The sequence below is a fragment of the Notechis scutatus genome, chromosome 1 (assembly GCF_049901735.1).
Source record: "Notechis scutatus isolate UNSWTSFEM ecotype Mainland chromosome 1, rNotScu1.2, whole genome shotgun sequence".
Lineage (NCBI taxonomy): Eukaryota > Metazoa > Chordata > Lepidosauria > Squamata > Elapidae > Notechis > Notechis scutatus.
The window spans coordinates 7,528,606-7,542,639 of record NC_142009.1 but is presented as its reverse complement, the minus strand read 5'-3'; the positions used below and the strand labels follow the sequence as shown (position 1 = coordinate 7,542,639).

General features: G+C 43.8%; 1 protein-coding gene and 1 long non-coding RNA gene across 8 annotated transcripts in view; one reads left to right on the top strand and one right to left on the bottom strand.

The window, feature by feature from the left end:
• Positions 1–14,034, bottom strand: part of BCAS3 (BCAS3 microtubule associated cell migration factor) — a 624,015-nt gene that overhangs the window by 121,424 nt on the left and 488,557 nt on the right. The window lies entirely within an intron of this gene.
• Positions 1–14,034, top strand: part of LOC148132670 (uncharacterized) — a 40,390-nt gene that overhangs the window by 5,134 nt on the left and 21,222 nt on the right. The window contains exons 2-3 of one of the 2 annotated variants that reach the window (XR_015747772.1): positions 4,785–4,898; positions 9,948–10,084. This is a non-coding gene — a long non-coding RNA (uncharacterized LOC148132670). Of the gene's footprint in view, positions 1–4,784; positions 4,899–9,947; positions 10,085–14,034 lie in introns of those variants that run through there. The other variant, XR_015747771.1, reaches the window with a different exon arrangement.

The following is a 14,034-nucleotide window of genomic DNA, read 5'->3' as shown; positions in this document are numbered from 1 at the left end:
ACCAGGAAGTCATCACTTAAAAACGGTGGGAAAAATACCGAGAGACACACAAACACACACACAGAGAGACACACACATATATACACACGCAGAGAGATACACAGGCTTCCCAAAAGCGGTACAGTTACTGTGAGAAAAGGCAACGCGGCAGCCAAAATTGTACTTTCTGCCTCCAAAGCGGCTTTCGGATTTGAACTTCTCAAAGTTCAGCCAACATCTAATTTTAACCGTGAGTTCCAGGAGGGAGAAAAAGCTGATGGGAAGATTTTAGAAGTTCCTTGAAGTCCTGACCTATAACAGGAAGAGAGCTGTCAGCCTCCTTGTCTGTTAGGGGGAATCCCAGGGGAGGCGACAGAAAGACCCCATTCCCACTGTAAAACAAAATAAAATCAAATAAATTTGGAAAACTCAAGTTGTTGGGTTTTTTTTTGGTTTTTGGTGGCGTACGGGGAGGTGGGCATGGCAGAAATGCAAGGAGGGTTCACCCAGTTCCTCCTCTGCTTTCCCAAAAGTTTAGATTTTGCTACCATTTCATTATTTATAGGTAGCCCTCGACTTAGAACAGTTCATTTAGTGACCATTCAAAGTTACAACAGTACAGGCAAAAGTGACTTCTCACCAGTGGTGAAATTCTACCGGTTTGGACTGGTTCGGGTGAACCGGTAGTAAAAAAAAATATGCTGCTGGTTCAGCCAAACCGGTATTTCTGACGATCAGCTGTGCTGCGCGATTTAGATTAGCTAGAACAGTGGTTGCTAGACCAGTGGGCCAGGGACCACTGGTGGTCCGCGAGGAAATTGTGGTGGTGCGCAGAGAAATGTCACCCCCAATGCAATTAATCCAGGCTATGCGGGAACACTATGCTGCGCCACCCACATGGCCTGCGGGAACACAAGACTTGCGTTGCTTGCATTGCGAACAACATGAAATAGTGAGGGGAGGAGGGAAAGGGGGGAGGGGTGGAATTTGCCCCACTCGCTCCATGTGCCTTGCCTGGCCACTGGGCTGCTTCTTTCCGCTTCTTTCTTCTTCTGCTTGCATGCAAAGAAAGCAGCAGAAGTCTTTCTTTCTCTCCCCCAAACTCCGCCAGAAATGAGTCTTTGGGACCCTGCAAGGCCTCCTGCTCCAAGAGGCTGTGCCGGCGTGACAAGTCTCACAAAGACTCATTTCTGGCGGAGTTTGGGGAGAGAAAGAAAGACTTCTGCTGCTCTTGCTGCTTTCCTTGCATGAAGCCAAAAGTCTCTCTCTCTCTCTCTCTCTCTCCCCTTGAGAACGGAGCTGGAGACGGTATCCTGCGATCCCAAATAAAGAACGATCGATCAGTAGGAAAATAGGGTGGGAAATTTTCCTACAGACTTTTGGGGGGGATTTTCCCAGGGTCTCTGATCCACAGGATTTAAAATTATGAATTTGGTGGTCCCTGAGGTCCAAAAGGTTGGCGACCCCTGAGCTAGAAAGCAGAAAAATCATCGGATTTCTTGCTTTCTAGCTAATCTAAATCACGCGGCACAGCTGATCGCTCCCCTCACTGTTGTACTTTCCTCGCCAGGAGGCTTCCCTGAGGCCCAGTAGGCAAAAAATGGGGTGCGGGGGGGCATGTGCTGCGAAAGGGAAATAAAAGCACCACCTAGCCACACCCACCCAGTCACATGACCCCCCTGGCCACACCCACCTAGCCACACCCATAGTAAAAAAAATTGAACCCCACCACTGCTTATCACCCTTTTTCATGCTTAACAACCGTTGCAGCATTCCCTGTGGTCAAACTGGCTCACATTTATGACGGTTGCAGTGACCCAGGGTCACGCGATCCCCTGTTTTTGTCACCTCCTGACTAGCAACGTCCATAGGGAAGCCAGGTTCATTTAAAGACCGCGTTATTAACTTATAACGGCAGGGATTCCCTTAGCAACGGTGGGGAAGGGCAGGAAAAGTCGTAAAACAGGGGCAAAAATTCACTCAGCACGGGTCCCGCTTAGCAAACAGAAATGTTGGGTTCGACTGTGGTTGTGCATCGAGGACTCTTAACTGATTCCTTGTTTGACTCCTCCACCTGACTCTTCCCATCTCTCTCTTAGCACTGATGATGTTACCTAGTTGGGTCATGAAACGTCTGCAAGAAAACAACCAAGCTCAGAGAGCAGCAAGGACCTTACAGTCCTCCTCCTCCTCCATTCAAAACTCACTTTCTTTAGCACTGATGATGCTACCTTGTTGGGTCATGAAATGTCTGCAAGAAAACAACCAAAGCTCCGAGAGCACCAAGGCCCCCTCATTTCAACTCTGAAATGCTATAAATATTCTGCTATAAATATTCTCCTTTATTGGTGACATTTCTTTATGGTGCAAAGATATGCTTATCTATCAGGGCCAATTCTCAGGAGCAAATGCTACACCAGAAATCACATTCAAAGCCCCTTGCCCAGCTACAAAAAATTATCCAGTTTTTCTCTCTCTCTCTCTCTCTCTTTTTTCCCTATCTTACCACATTTATAAAACCACGGAAATATTAAATTGGGGTAGGGAAAAGTGCCTGGAATGAGATTTGCTGAATAGGCTACCCCGCTGAGATTTGTGTCGATGGCCGCATGTTTTGGGCGGCTGAAGAGATTACTGGGGTGCTAAACCCAAATTCCTCAAATATTCCTGTCCCTTCCAAGCTCAATCGTATCCCTCTCATTTGCTCCTGGGGTCCTTGCTCTCATTTGCCTGCCATTGCCATCACAAGTAGCCCTCAACTTACGACCACAATTGAGCCCAGGATTTAGGTGGTTAAGCGAGACATTTGTTAAGTGAGTTTCGCTACCATTTTGTGATTTTTCTTGCCACAGTGGTTAAGACAATCACTGCAGATGTTAAAATAGTAGCAACAGCAATAGCACTTGGACTTATATACCGCTTTATAGTGCTTTACAGATGACCAAGGACCTCACAATCCTCTTCCTCCTCCTCCTCCTCCTCCTCCCTGCACACCCCACTCCCTTCTAGCACTGATGAAGTTATCTAGCTGGGTCATGAAACATCTGCAAGAAAACCACCAAGTTTCAGAGAAGCACCAAGAACCCCACAGTCAACCCACTTTCTTATTTCTTAGTCAACTCACTCTTTCCTGATGGACTTCTTAGAATACTATCATGGTTACCTTTATAAGGAATACAAGCATCAGTCATATCTCATGTTTATACCCCCAAGCAGACCTTCTTGGAGGACAGAGCCTCAATTATCCTATCGGGAGGGATGCTACAACCCAGCTGGCTACATTTCTCCAATCTTTATTTTTCTCCAACCTTCAATCTTCCCTCCCCATTGCGTGATGCTTTTTAGCTCAAAAAGAGAGAGAAATGAAATGGAACCAGGGTGGCTGTGAGTAGATCCTCGTAGGACCTTTTCAAACGCTTCCAAGAAGTTGAACCCAATCAAACCTCCCACTGACCCTGAGGTTGGTTGCCTCTCATGCAGTCCTCCAGCCAAGGCTATGGTATCTGAAGTTGGGGGACAGTGAAGGAGTTTTGGGTGAAGACCAAAAATCCATTTTTTTTTAAAGCAGGCATCAAACGGAGGGAACTGATCAGGGGTGGTATTCTACCGGTTCAGACTGGTTTGGACGAACCCGTAGTTCCGGTGAGCATTTGGCACTACTCTTTCCTGTGCTTTATTTCATTGTTTTAGAGCAGGGGTCGCCAACCTTTTGGACCTCAGGAACCACCGAACTCATAATTTTAAATCCCGCGGACCAGAGACCCTGGGAAAAATCCCCCAAAAAGTCTGCAGGAAAATTCCCCACCCCGTTTTCCTACCGATCGATTATTCTTTATTTGGGATCACAGGTTACCGTCTCCAGCTCCGTTCTCGGGGGGAAAAGAGAGAGAGAGAGAGAGAGACTTTTGGCTTCATGCAAGGAAAGCAGCAGAAGCTGCAGAAGTCTTTCTTTCTCTCTCCCAAACTCTGCCAGAAATGAGTCTTTGCTGGCGCAGCCTCTTGGAGCAGGAGGCCTTGCAGGGTCCCAAAGACTCATTTCTGGCGGAGTTTGGGGAGAGAAAGAAAGACTTTGGCTGCTTTCCTTGCATGCAGCCAAAAGCAGAAGAAGAAAGAAGTGGAAAGAAGCAGCCCAGTGGCCAAGCGAGGCGTGGGGGGCGAGTGGGGCAAGTTCCCCCCCTCCCCCCTTTGCCCCCCTCCCCTCACTACCTTGTGTTGTTTGCAATGCAAGCAATGCAAGCCTTGTGTTCCCGTGCAGCCCGGATTAATTGCTTTGAGGGGGTGTTTTGGGGGTGACATTTCTCTGCAGACCACCAACATTTTCTTGCGGACCACCAGTGGTCCCCAGCCCACTGGTTGGTGATCACTGCTTTAGAGCACAGCTGATTCTTATGGCAGAGCGGTTTTGCTGCGTTTCAGCTGTTTTATTCACAGGGGACGTAGTTGAAGAGCTGAAAATGGGCTTTTTAAAAATGTTGTGCGCATGGACAGGGAGCACCCATTTTGCACGCGCTCATTGAACCGGTTGTTACACCGATTGAATCGCACCACTGGAACTGATCTCAGGATCGGGGACCAATCCTAGCCAGCAACATCTGCTCGTTCAGATATATAAAGATGCACAGAGAGTCTGATCTCAGGGAACTGCACGTTCTAATCTTCGTATGGAGACAGAGGAATGTGCTAACACTGCAACGGCGCTTGGCTATATGTTCAAAGGAGGAAAAACCCTGAATGAGTTGTTGTCTGAAGCCAGGAAACAGCTTAAGACTCTGGTTTCATCTGTTATCTCTCTTTTTCACACGCAGATACACTCACATTCTCAGTGCGAATCCTGTGACAACCACGTGGCATGTACAGGGAGTTCTCGACTTATGACCACAACCGGGACTAGAATTTCCGTTGCTAAGCAAGACAGTTAAGTGAGTCATGTCTGATGTTTATGACCCTTCTTTTTAGAATAGAATAGAATAGAATAGAATAGAATAGAATAGAATAGAATAGAATAGAATAGAATAGAACAGAATATAGAATATAGAATATAGAATATAGAATATAGAATATAGAATATAGAATAAAGAATAAAGAATAAAGAATAAAGAATAGAATAGAATATAACTGATATGGTGGTAGGCATTTGGAGAGAGTTTTGAAAGGTTGAAAATAAGCATTGAAGGATTATGAATTAATGTGAAATATATGCATTGAGAGATATGGTTGATATTATTAATTTTGCCTATGCTAAAATGTATGATATATTGATGCTACACTATTAATGTATTGTTGTGCATATGCAGATTGAAATAAAAAAAATTTGGGGGAAAAAAAAAAGAATAGAATAGAATAGAAACAGGAGTTGAACAGAACAGAATAGCAATAAGAATAGCAAGAATATAACAGAACAGAACAGAATAGCAATAAGAATAGAATAGAATAGAATAGAATAGAATAGAACAGAATAGCAATAGCAATAGCTATTTATAAGCAGCATCCTGAAAAACAGGAAACGAGCTTCCTATAATCTTCTCCACTATCCTCATCACTCTCTGTAGGGACCTTCTATCTGAGGCGCTGCTGCCACCAAACCAAACAGGGATGCAGTTTGTTAAAACACTCTCAATCGTGCCTCTGTAAAAGACCTTTTCCAACAGGGACCAAGGTTGAAAAACACCAGGGTGGACAGCCAAGGGTCCGGGAACCTTTTATTTTGATCCTTCCAGTCAGAGATCCATTGGATCCCTAAATGGTCGATTTAAGCGATCTACAACTCTTTGTATTTTCATGCTGGCAATTGCTGGGCTCTCCTGACAATTTCTCAGGAGAAAGCAATTTTTTACTGGAGCAAGAAGGCACAGGAGGGTTCATATTTTGCCTGACAAATGACAGGAATGAAGAAAAAGGCATCATGCCGATTTGATATGGATGGTCACTGGGCAGGAAAGACGGGAGAGGCCATCTTTTGCTGAAGTCGCCTGTTTTGAGATGATCTATCAATACAGTCCACCCGAATGGATCTTCATTTACATTCTGCAGCGACGTTGATCCATCAAGCTTTGATTAAATAAAAGGGCAAACGTCTTCGATTGAGTTTTACTGAAAATGGAGATAGTTAAGTGGATTAGCTGAGAAGCATTGTCTCAAAGGGGGAGGTCCTAGCAAACAAGTTGTCGAGCAGATATTTGGGATACTTCTGGCCTGGAAAACAATCTATATTTGGGATACTTTTATACATACTTTGTACGTGCCAGGACGATTCTGTCTTTCGTGTGAGTTTAGGACCATAGTTTAAGCTACCGTGAATTTGCAAATGAATAGAATAGAATAGAATAGAATAGAATAGAATAGAATAGAATCGAATAGAAATTAGAATAGAATCAAATCGAATAGAAATTAGAATAGAATAAATCGAAAGAAATTAGAATAGAATCAAATCGAATAGAAATTAGAATGGAATGAAATGGAATAGAATTGAACAGAAATTAGAATAGAATTGAATAGAATAGAATAGAATAGAATAGAATGGAATGGAATTGAATGGAATAGAATAGAAATAGAATAGAATAGAATAGAATAGAAATTAGAATAGAATCAAATCGAATAGAAATTAGAATTGAATAGAAATTAGAATAGAATTGAACAGAAATTAGAATAGAATTGAATAGAAATTAGAATAGAATCAAATAGAAATTAAAATAGAAATTAGAATAGAATAGAATAGTATAGCAGAGTTGGAAGGGACCTTGGAGGTCTTTTAGTCCAACCCCCTGCTCAGGCAAGAAATCCTATACCACTGTTGGCGAACCTTTTTGGCAACCGAGTGCCAAAACGGGAGCACGTGCGGGGGTGGGGAGTGCCGGAAACCGGAAGAGCAGCTCCTTGGCACACACGCGTGTGCCAGGAAACCGGTCTTCTGGTTTCTGGGTGTGCATGCATGGCAGCCACCTGGTCTTCTGGTTTCTGGCTCGCATGCACGTGCGAAGACCAGCTGGCTGGCGTGCATCAGGGGTGGGATTCTACCAGTTTGCACCTATTCTCTAGAACCGGTTGTTAACATTCTAAGCAGTTCGGAGAACCGGTTGTTAGAAGAAATTACTGGGCTAATCCTGTAAGGAAGGCAGGAAGGAAACATTCTGGAGTTGCTTACAGAAACTGCCTCTCCGTTGACCCTTATTACATTCTTGGCAGGACTAGACTTCCTGTCTCAGGAACTTCCCTGGAGTTTTTCCCCCCTCCTTTGCTGGTACTTTGCTTGTGTGGAGTGACCATTCAAAGTTACAATGGCACTGAAAAAAGTGACTTATGACCATTTTTCACATTTACAACTGTTGCAGCATCCCCACAGTCAGGCGAGGAGATGCGTGCCTCGATGTGAATGATATTGAGTTGGCCATGCCCAGCCTTGTGCACCCAGTCACATGACCACCAAGCCACGCCCACCAACTAAGCCACACCCACAGAACCGGTTGTTAAAAAATTTGAATCCCACCCCTGGCATGCATGCATGTGCATGCGCGCTGGGGAGCTGCTCTTCCAGTTTCCAGTGTTCCAGCTATCTGGTGCACATGCGCACGCCGAAACTGGAAGAGTAATGGGTAACGGCTAGCGTGCCCAGAGAGATGGCTCTGCCTGCCATTTCCGGTATGCGTGTCAGAGGTTCGCTCTCACGGCCCTATTCCATTTCAGGCAAATGGCTGTCCTCTGAATGTCCAATCTCTTCCTTTTTCCTCATTTTTCAACTACAGTGGTACCTCAGTACTCATCGTTAATTGGGTCCAGGAGATGTGATGAGTACCAAAAACAACAAGTACCAAACCAGATTTTCCCATAAAGAATAATGTAAATAAATTCAATGCATTCCCAAACCAAAGACAATGTCTATTTTTAAGGCACTGTGTAAAAACCTAGGGTTCTATATCATCACTTTACATGGGAAATAAACCTAAAAATGAACAAATTAAATAAAAACTCCCGTTTAACTGTACTGATGAGGGGAAAAAAGTGCAAAAATAACAGATAATCAAGAGTTTCACTCAGCAACGTAAATTCTGGGCTCAGTTGTGGTTGTAAGTTAAGGACTACCTGTATAGGCTTTTTTCCCCATCCCCATCTATTTGCAACTTTTTGCCTCAACTGAAGTCAAGGCTAAGCCAACTTGACTGGCTGCCCTACAGCCAAACATGTTCTAAGTTCTGCTTTTCACATATACTGTCTTTACCTAGAAGGGGGCGTGCATAAGCGCACTAACGTGCCTACCGTCCCTGTCCTATTGTTTCTCTTATTCTTTTATTTTTCTTATATGTACCCATTTCATGTATTCACAACTATGTATACATTTATGCTTATTATCTTGTAAACAATTGGCAAATCAAATAAATAAATAAATAAATAAATAAATATTAGAGAATATTAGATAATATTTGTAGCTCAGGGTTTGAGCTGTGGGGTCCTTGGTGCTCTCAGAGCTTAGTTATTTTCTTGCAGACGTTTCATGACCCAACTAAGTAACATCATCAAGACTGGAAGAGAGTGGGGTTTGCTCTCACTTTATTTGTTAAATTTATTCGCTGCCTATCTTGTCGTGGGGCTCCTCTAGGTGGCTTATATAATAGTGGCGACCATAATAGTAGATTTTGTTTATCTTTTTTAATGGTATAGCTCTATAGTTTTTAAAAATATAAATCAAAATGGAGAGAAGGGGAAGGAGGCGAGGAGAAATAGCAGAAGGATAGAGGGGAAAGAAAAAGAAAAGGAGACAAAGGAAAGAAGGAGAAGGAAGAGAGAACGAGAAGGGAAGGAGAGAAGAGGAAGGAGAGGAAGAAAAGGAGAAACAGGAGGATAGGAGGAGGAGGAGGAAAGAAGGAGAAAGAGAAGGTATGAAGAAGGAGAGAAAGGGAAGGAGAAAGAGAAGAGGATGGAGAAAGATGAAGGAGGAGGAGAGAAAGAGAAGGACAAGGAGGAGGAGGGGAAGAAGAGAAGGAGGAGAAGAAAAGGAGGAAAGAAGGAGAATTAGAAGGGTAAGGAGAAGGAGAAAGAGAAGTGGGAGGAGAAAGATAAAAAAGGAGGGGAGGAGAGAGAAGGAGAAGGAGGAGGAGCAGAAGAGAAGGGGGGAAGAGGAGGAAGAGAAAGAAAGGAGGAAGAGGAAGAGGAGAAGAGGAAGGAGAAGAATAAAAGGAGAGGCAGGAGGATAGGAGGAGGAGAGATGAAGAGGAGGAAAAGAAGGAGAAATAGAAGGGTAAGGAGGACAGAAGGAAGGAGAAACAGAAGTGGAAGGAGAAAGATAAAGAAGGAAGGAGGGAGGAGAAATAAGGACAAGGAGGAGGAGGAGAAAGTGAGAAGGAAGAGAAGAAGCAGAAGGAGACCAGGAGAAGAAAGATGTCATTCAACACGCTAAGAAAGGCCTAAACAAATGTTTAATTCCCAGGCCTTTTCCTTCCCTTTTTTTTTTAATAAATCCATGTATTCATCTCTCTCTCTCTCTCTCTCTCTCTCTCTCTCTCTCTCCTCTCTCTCCTCTCTCTCCCCTCCCCAATGTTCCCTCTGCTGTGGAATGCTCCTTCCCTCCCCTTCCCTCTCTCTGGCTTTCTGGGTTATGTGAAAAAAGCCCATGCCAAGCCAGCCTGTTGGAGTGGCAGGAGGCTCTTCAGGCTGCACGTGACATGTTCTTTGACGTACTGTGTGGTCAAGAAGGCAGGCAGGCTGGAAAGGGATTGCACAGGGCCTGGGTGTGCGTTTGCGTGTGACTGTGACTGTGTGTGTGTGTGTTTGTGTGTCGAATCTGACTGCAATCCAAGCCTTGCACTTCAGCTTCCTGACCTGGCAGCCATTCAGAGAGACCCCACTAAGTGCTATTTCCTAAATACGCCAGCTTTTCATAACAAGTCTTACCACGTTCGGCTTTCTTTTCCTTTTTCCCCATTTAAAAAAATAAATAAATAAATTTTCTTTCTTTTTTTTCTTTTTTGCTTTACAAGCCCTCGTTTGAAACACACACAGAGAGGGAGAGAGAGAAACTGGACTCCTTTCGCGGAGGCCTCCTCGCATTTGGAAGCCATCAAAACCCTGAACTCTAAACCTAAACGGTGTTGTTTTTTTTTTTTAATGCCTTGTAATCGGCCCTCCACGTTCCAGATGAAAAAGGAGCAAAAAATAAAAAAAAATAAAAAAACGTTTTATAGTTCTGGAGTTACAAGGTTTTAATTGCCTTTTTAAGAGCAGGGATGCTTCAGAGCTCCCCCTGTTTTATTTTATTTTTTTATTATAATAATAATACGTAATAAAAAATAGAGCAGGCCGGATCTGTTTCTTGATAGCTGGTAAACCATCTCAGCTATTTTTATGAGATTTCTCTTCCTTCTTCCCCCCCTTTTTTTTCTTTCCCTGTTTTCGGCCTCCTACCTCTCACCGCTGGGAAGCAACGGCCTCGATTTTTTTCCCGGCCGTGTCCCTTATAAAGGCATCGGCGGCGGTTCATTGGGTGGGTGGGTGGGTGGAAAAAGAAAAGGGCTCAGAGTCAAAAATCGAGGTCTATAAATAAAGAGGCAAGAGGATGGCGACGGAGACGTGGCTGTGCTTTTTCCTTCTTTTTTTTTTTTTTTTTGCAAACGGGAAGGTCTCAGGCATCTGGCTAAGCGGCTCCTTTAAGGAAACTGGATTTCTAAACATTATTCTTTTGCACCCGGCTTGTGGAGCAAGGGGGAAAGAGGGCTGGCAGGGCCCTTTCAGTCGTTTCTCGGCTCCACTTTAAACAGGTTTCGCTTCCATGTAAGGGAGATAACGTTTTTGGGGGTTAAAGCACCAGGCTAGAAAGCAGGGAGACTGCGAGTTCTAGTTCCACCTTCGGCATGAAAGGTGGTTGGGTGACTTTCGGGCCAATCAGCAGGAGACTGTGAGTTCTAGCCCCGCCTTAGGCATGAAAGGCGGTTGGGTGACTTCAGGTCAACCAGTAGGAGACTGTGAGTTCTAGTTCCACCTTAGGCATGAAAGGTGGTTGGGTGACTTCAGGTCAACCAATAGGAGACTGTGAGTTCTAGTCCCACCTTAGGCATGAAAGGCGGTTGGGTGACTTTCGCGCCAATCAGCAGGAGACTGTGAGTTCTAGCCCTGCTTTAGGCATGCAAGCTGGTTGGGTGACTTTGGGTCAACCACTAGGAGACTGTGAGTTCTAGTCCCACCTTAGGCATGAAAGGTGGTGGGTGACTTTCGGGTCAATCAGCAGGAGACTGTGAGTTCTAGTCCCACTTTAGGCATGAAAGCTGGATGGGTTACTATGAAAATCAGTTGCGTGTCTTTGGGCCAATTACTAGGAGATTATGAGTTGTAGTTCTGTTTTAGGTATGAAAGCCAACTAGGCGAATTTGGGCCAATCATCAGGAGACTGTGAGTTCTAGTTCCACCTTAGACATAAAAGCCAGCTGGGTGACTTTGGGTCAGATAGTCTCTCTCTCTCTCTCTCTCTCTCTCTCTCTCTCTCTCTCTCTCTCTCTCTCTCTCTCAACACAACTCACCTCACAGTGTTGCTTCTGTGGGGAAAATAAGAAAAGGAAAGTGTATTGGATATGTTCGCCACCTTGAATTATTTGCAAAAATAATAAAGGCGGGATGCAAATAAATAAATAAAAGTAGCACATAACATTTGGATGGAAGGGAAGAGTCGGTTTTAAAAGGGTTTCCACTAGGGAGATATATATATATATATATTTTGTTTAAGTGAGATGAAAAACACCATTTCTGCCACTGAATTAAGCTAAGGATTTGTGGTAGGGGGCTTGGCTTAAGCCAATTGGAAAAGTTTTGCTTTGCTGTATGCAACGATTCTGCCAAAGGAAAATAAAAATAAAACCCTGAAGGATGCCTGAGAGATTCTCTGGCACATGTGCTTGGAGTTGGGGAAATACATCACCCATTCCATTTCACACAGGACTGACCAGACTGGAACCTGATATCTGTTGAAAAAGTTTGCTCATTTCCCAAACTCTATAATTTGCCTTCTTTGCAGCAAAATTCCAGTGAATGTTGGGATATTGATGTATTTGTTTTAATCCTGCCTTTATTATTGGTTATAAACAAGGCGATGGCCATATCTAATACTCATTTTTCCTCCTGTTTTCCTTACGACAATAACCCTGTGAGGTGGATTGGGTTGACAGAGAAGAACTGGACCAAAGCCATCCAGCTGGCTTTCATGGCTAAGGTGGGACTAGAACTCACCGTCTCCTGGCGATTGGCCCAAAGTCACCCAACTGGCTTTCCAACCAAAGGTAGGACTAGAACTCAGGTGTTTCATTACCCAAGCTAGGTAATATCACCCGCTCAGCTTTCATGGCTAAGGCAGGACTAGAACTCACAGTCTCCTGGTGATTGTCCCAAAGTCACCCAGCCTGCTTTCATGCTTCAGACAGGACTATAACTCCCAGTCTCCTGGTGATTGGCTCGAAATCACCCATCTGGCTTTCATGGCTAGGACAGGACTAGAACTCCCAGCCTCCTGATTATTGCCCCAAAGTCACCCAGCCGCCTTTATGCCTAAGACTATAGAACTAATTGTCTCCTGGTGACTGGCTCAAAGTCACCCATCTGGCTTTCATTCCTAGGACAGGACTAGAACTCCCAGTCTCCTGGTGATTGGCTCAAAGTCACCCAGCCGGTTTTCATGCCAAAGAATTTTTTTAAAAAATCTATTTTCAATTTTAAATTGGAGGACGTATTCATTTGCTTTTATTTAAACCTCTTTTCGTTTATTTTAAGACGGGATTTGAGTGCTGGAAGCTTCCCCAAGTGCTAGGCAGTGATAGGATGGAGTATAAATTAAACACAAATTGAAGGAGGTGTTTGTGGTGCATTTTCAGCGCAGGCAACAATGAATTTATCCCTTCGTGAAAGTGAGCGCCAAGAAGAGGTACACCTCATTTCTATTCTCATGTAACACATGAACACACATGCGAAAACAAAGGAAAAGAGCTGAATAACTGCACTTCTCCCTCTGCTCAAATACTGCCCAGTTCTTTTTGTTTTGTTCCCAAATTTTAGATATTATATTTTTTTAAAAATCTTATCCTTCAAGTTTGTAATCATTTGCTGCTCTAGGAATTGCTTAATTGGCAATGGATCAAATTTAGGGCAAGCCAAACAAAAGAAAATTGAATTGTTGAAGGCCACCATTGGGAAAAAAGGGTTGAAACTGTGCCTACCCGATGTGGATGGACTCCATGTTTGCTTGCTTGACTTGTAGGTGGATATTTATTAATGAAATTTATATAGCCCCCTCCTGCTAAGCCTTAAGACAACCTGGAACCATCCTGATGCGCTGCAAAATTCTCAGGAAATTCTTAATACAGCATCCCCAGTCAGTGCCTTCTAGATGCCTTGGGATACTTCTGGATATTTAACTAACACTTGGAGGGACTCAGCAACCCCAGAAGAAAAAACAGGAGATATCTACGACAGACAGTGTAAAGTCTGCAACATCCGCTATGTAGGACAAATAGGCGGAAAACTAGCAGAACACATCCCTGAACATCAATTGGAGTCAGAAATCACGAGGAAAACTCCTTAACTGCACAACATGTGGACTCAACCATAGTTTCAACTGGGAAACGGTAAGCAATCTAGATCAAGCCAAGTCCAAAAATTTCAGAGGATTCCTGGAAGCCTGGCACTCAGACAAATCGGCCATCAACAGACACATAGAAGTAAACAACATCTACAGGGCATTCAAGAGAGACAATCGAAAAGGTAAAACACCTCCTGACCATCAATCAGTACACAGATAAGCAAATATTAACATCCAGATTAAAACCAGACAAGTAATCAAATAGTAAACAACAGCCTAATCACCAAGAACGCTCCCGCCAACACTGATAAGGCACGTTTATAAGGTGCATAAATCTAGAATAACCCCACTCCTCTCTAGCACTGATGATGTTCCCCAGTTGGATAATGAAACATCTACAAGAAAACAACCAAGTTCAGAAAGCACTAAGGATTGAGATTGCTGAAAAGTCAAAACCATTAAACCTGGAAACAGCAGAACATGGAAACAATGTGCTATATCAGGCTAGG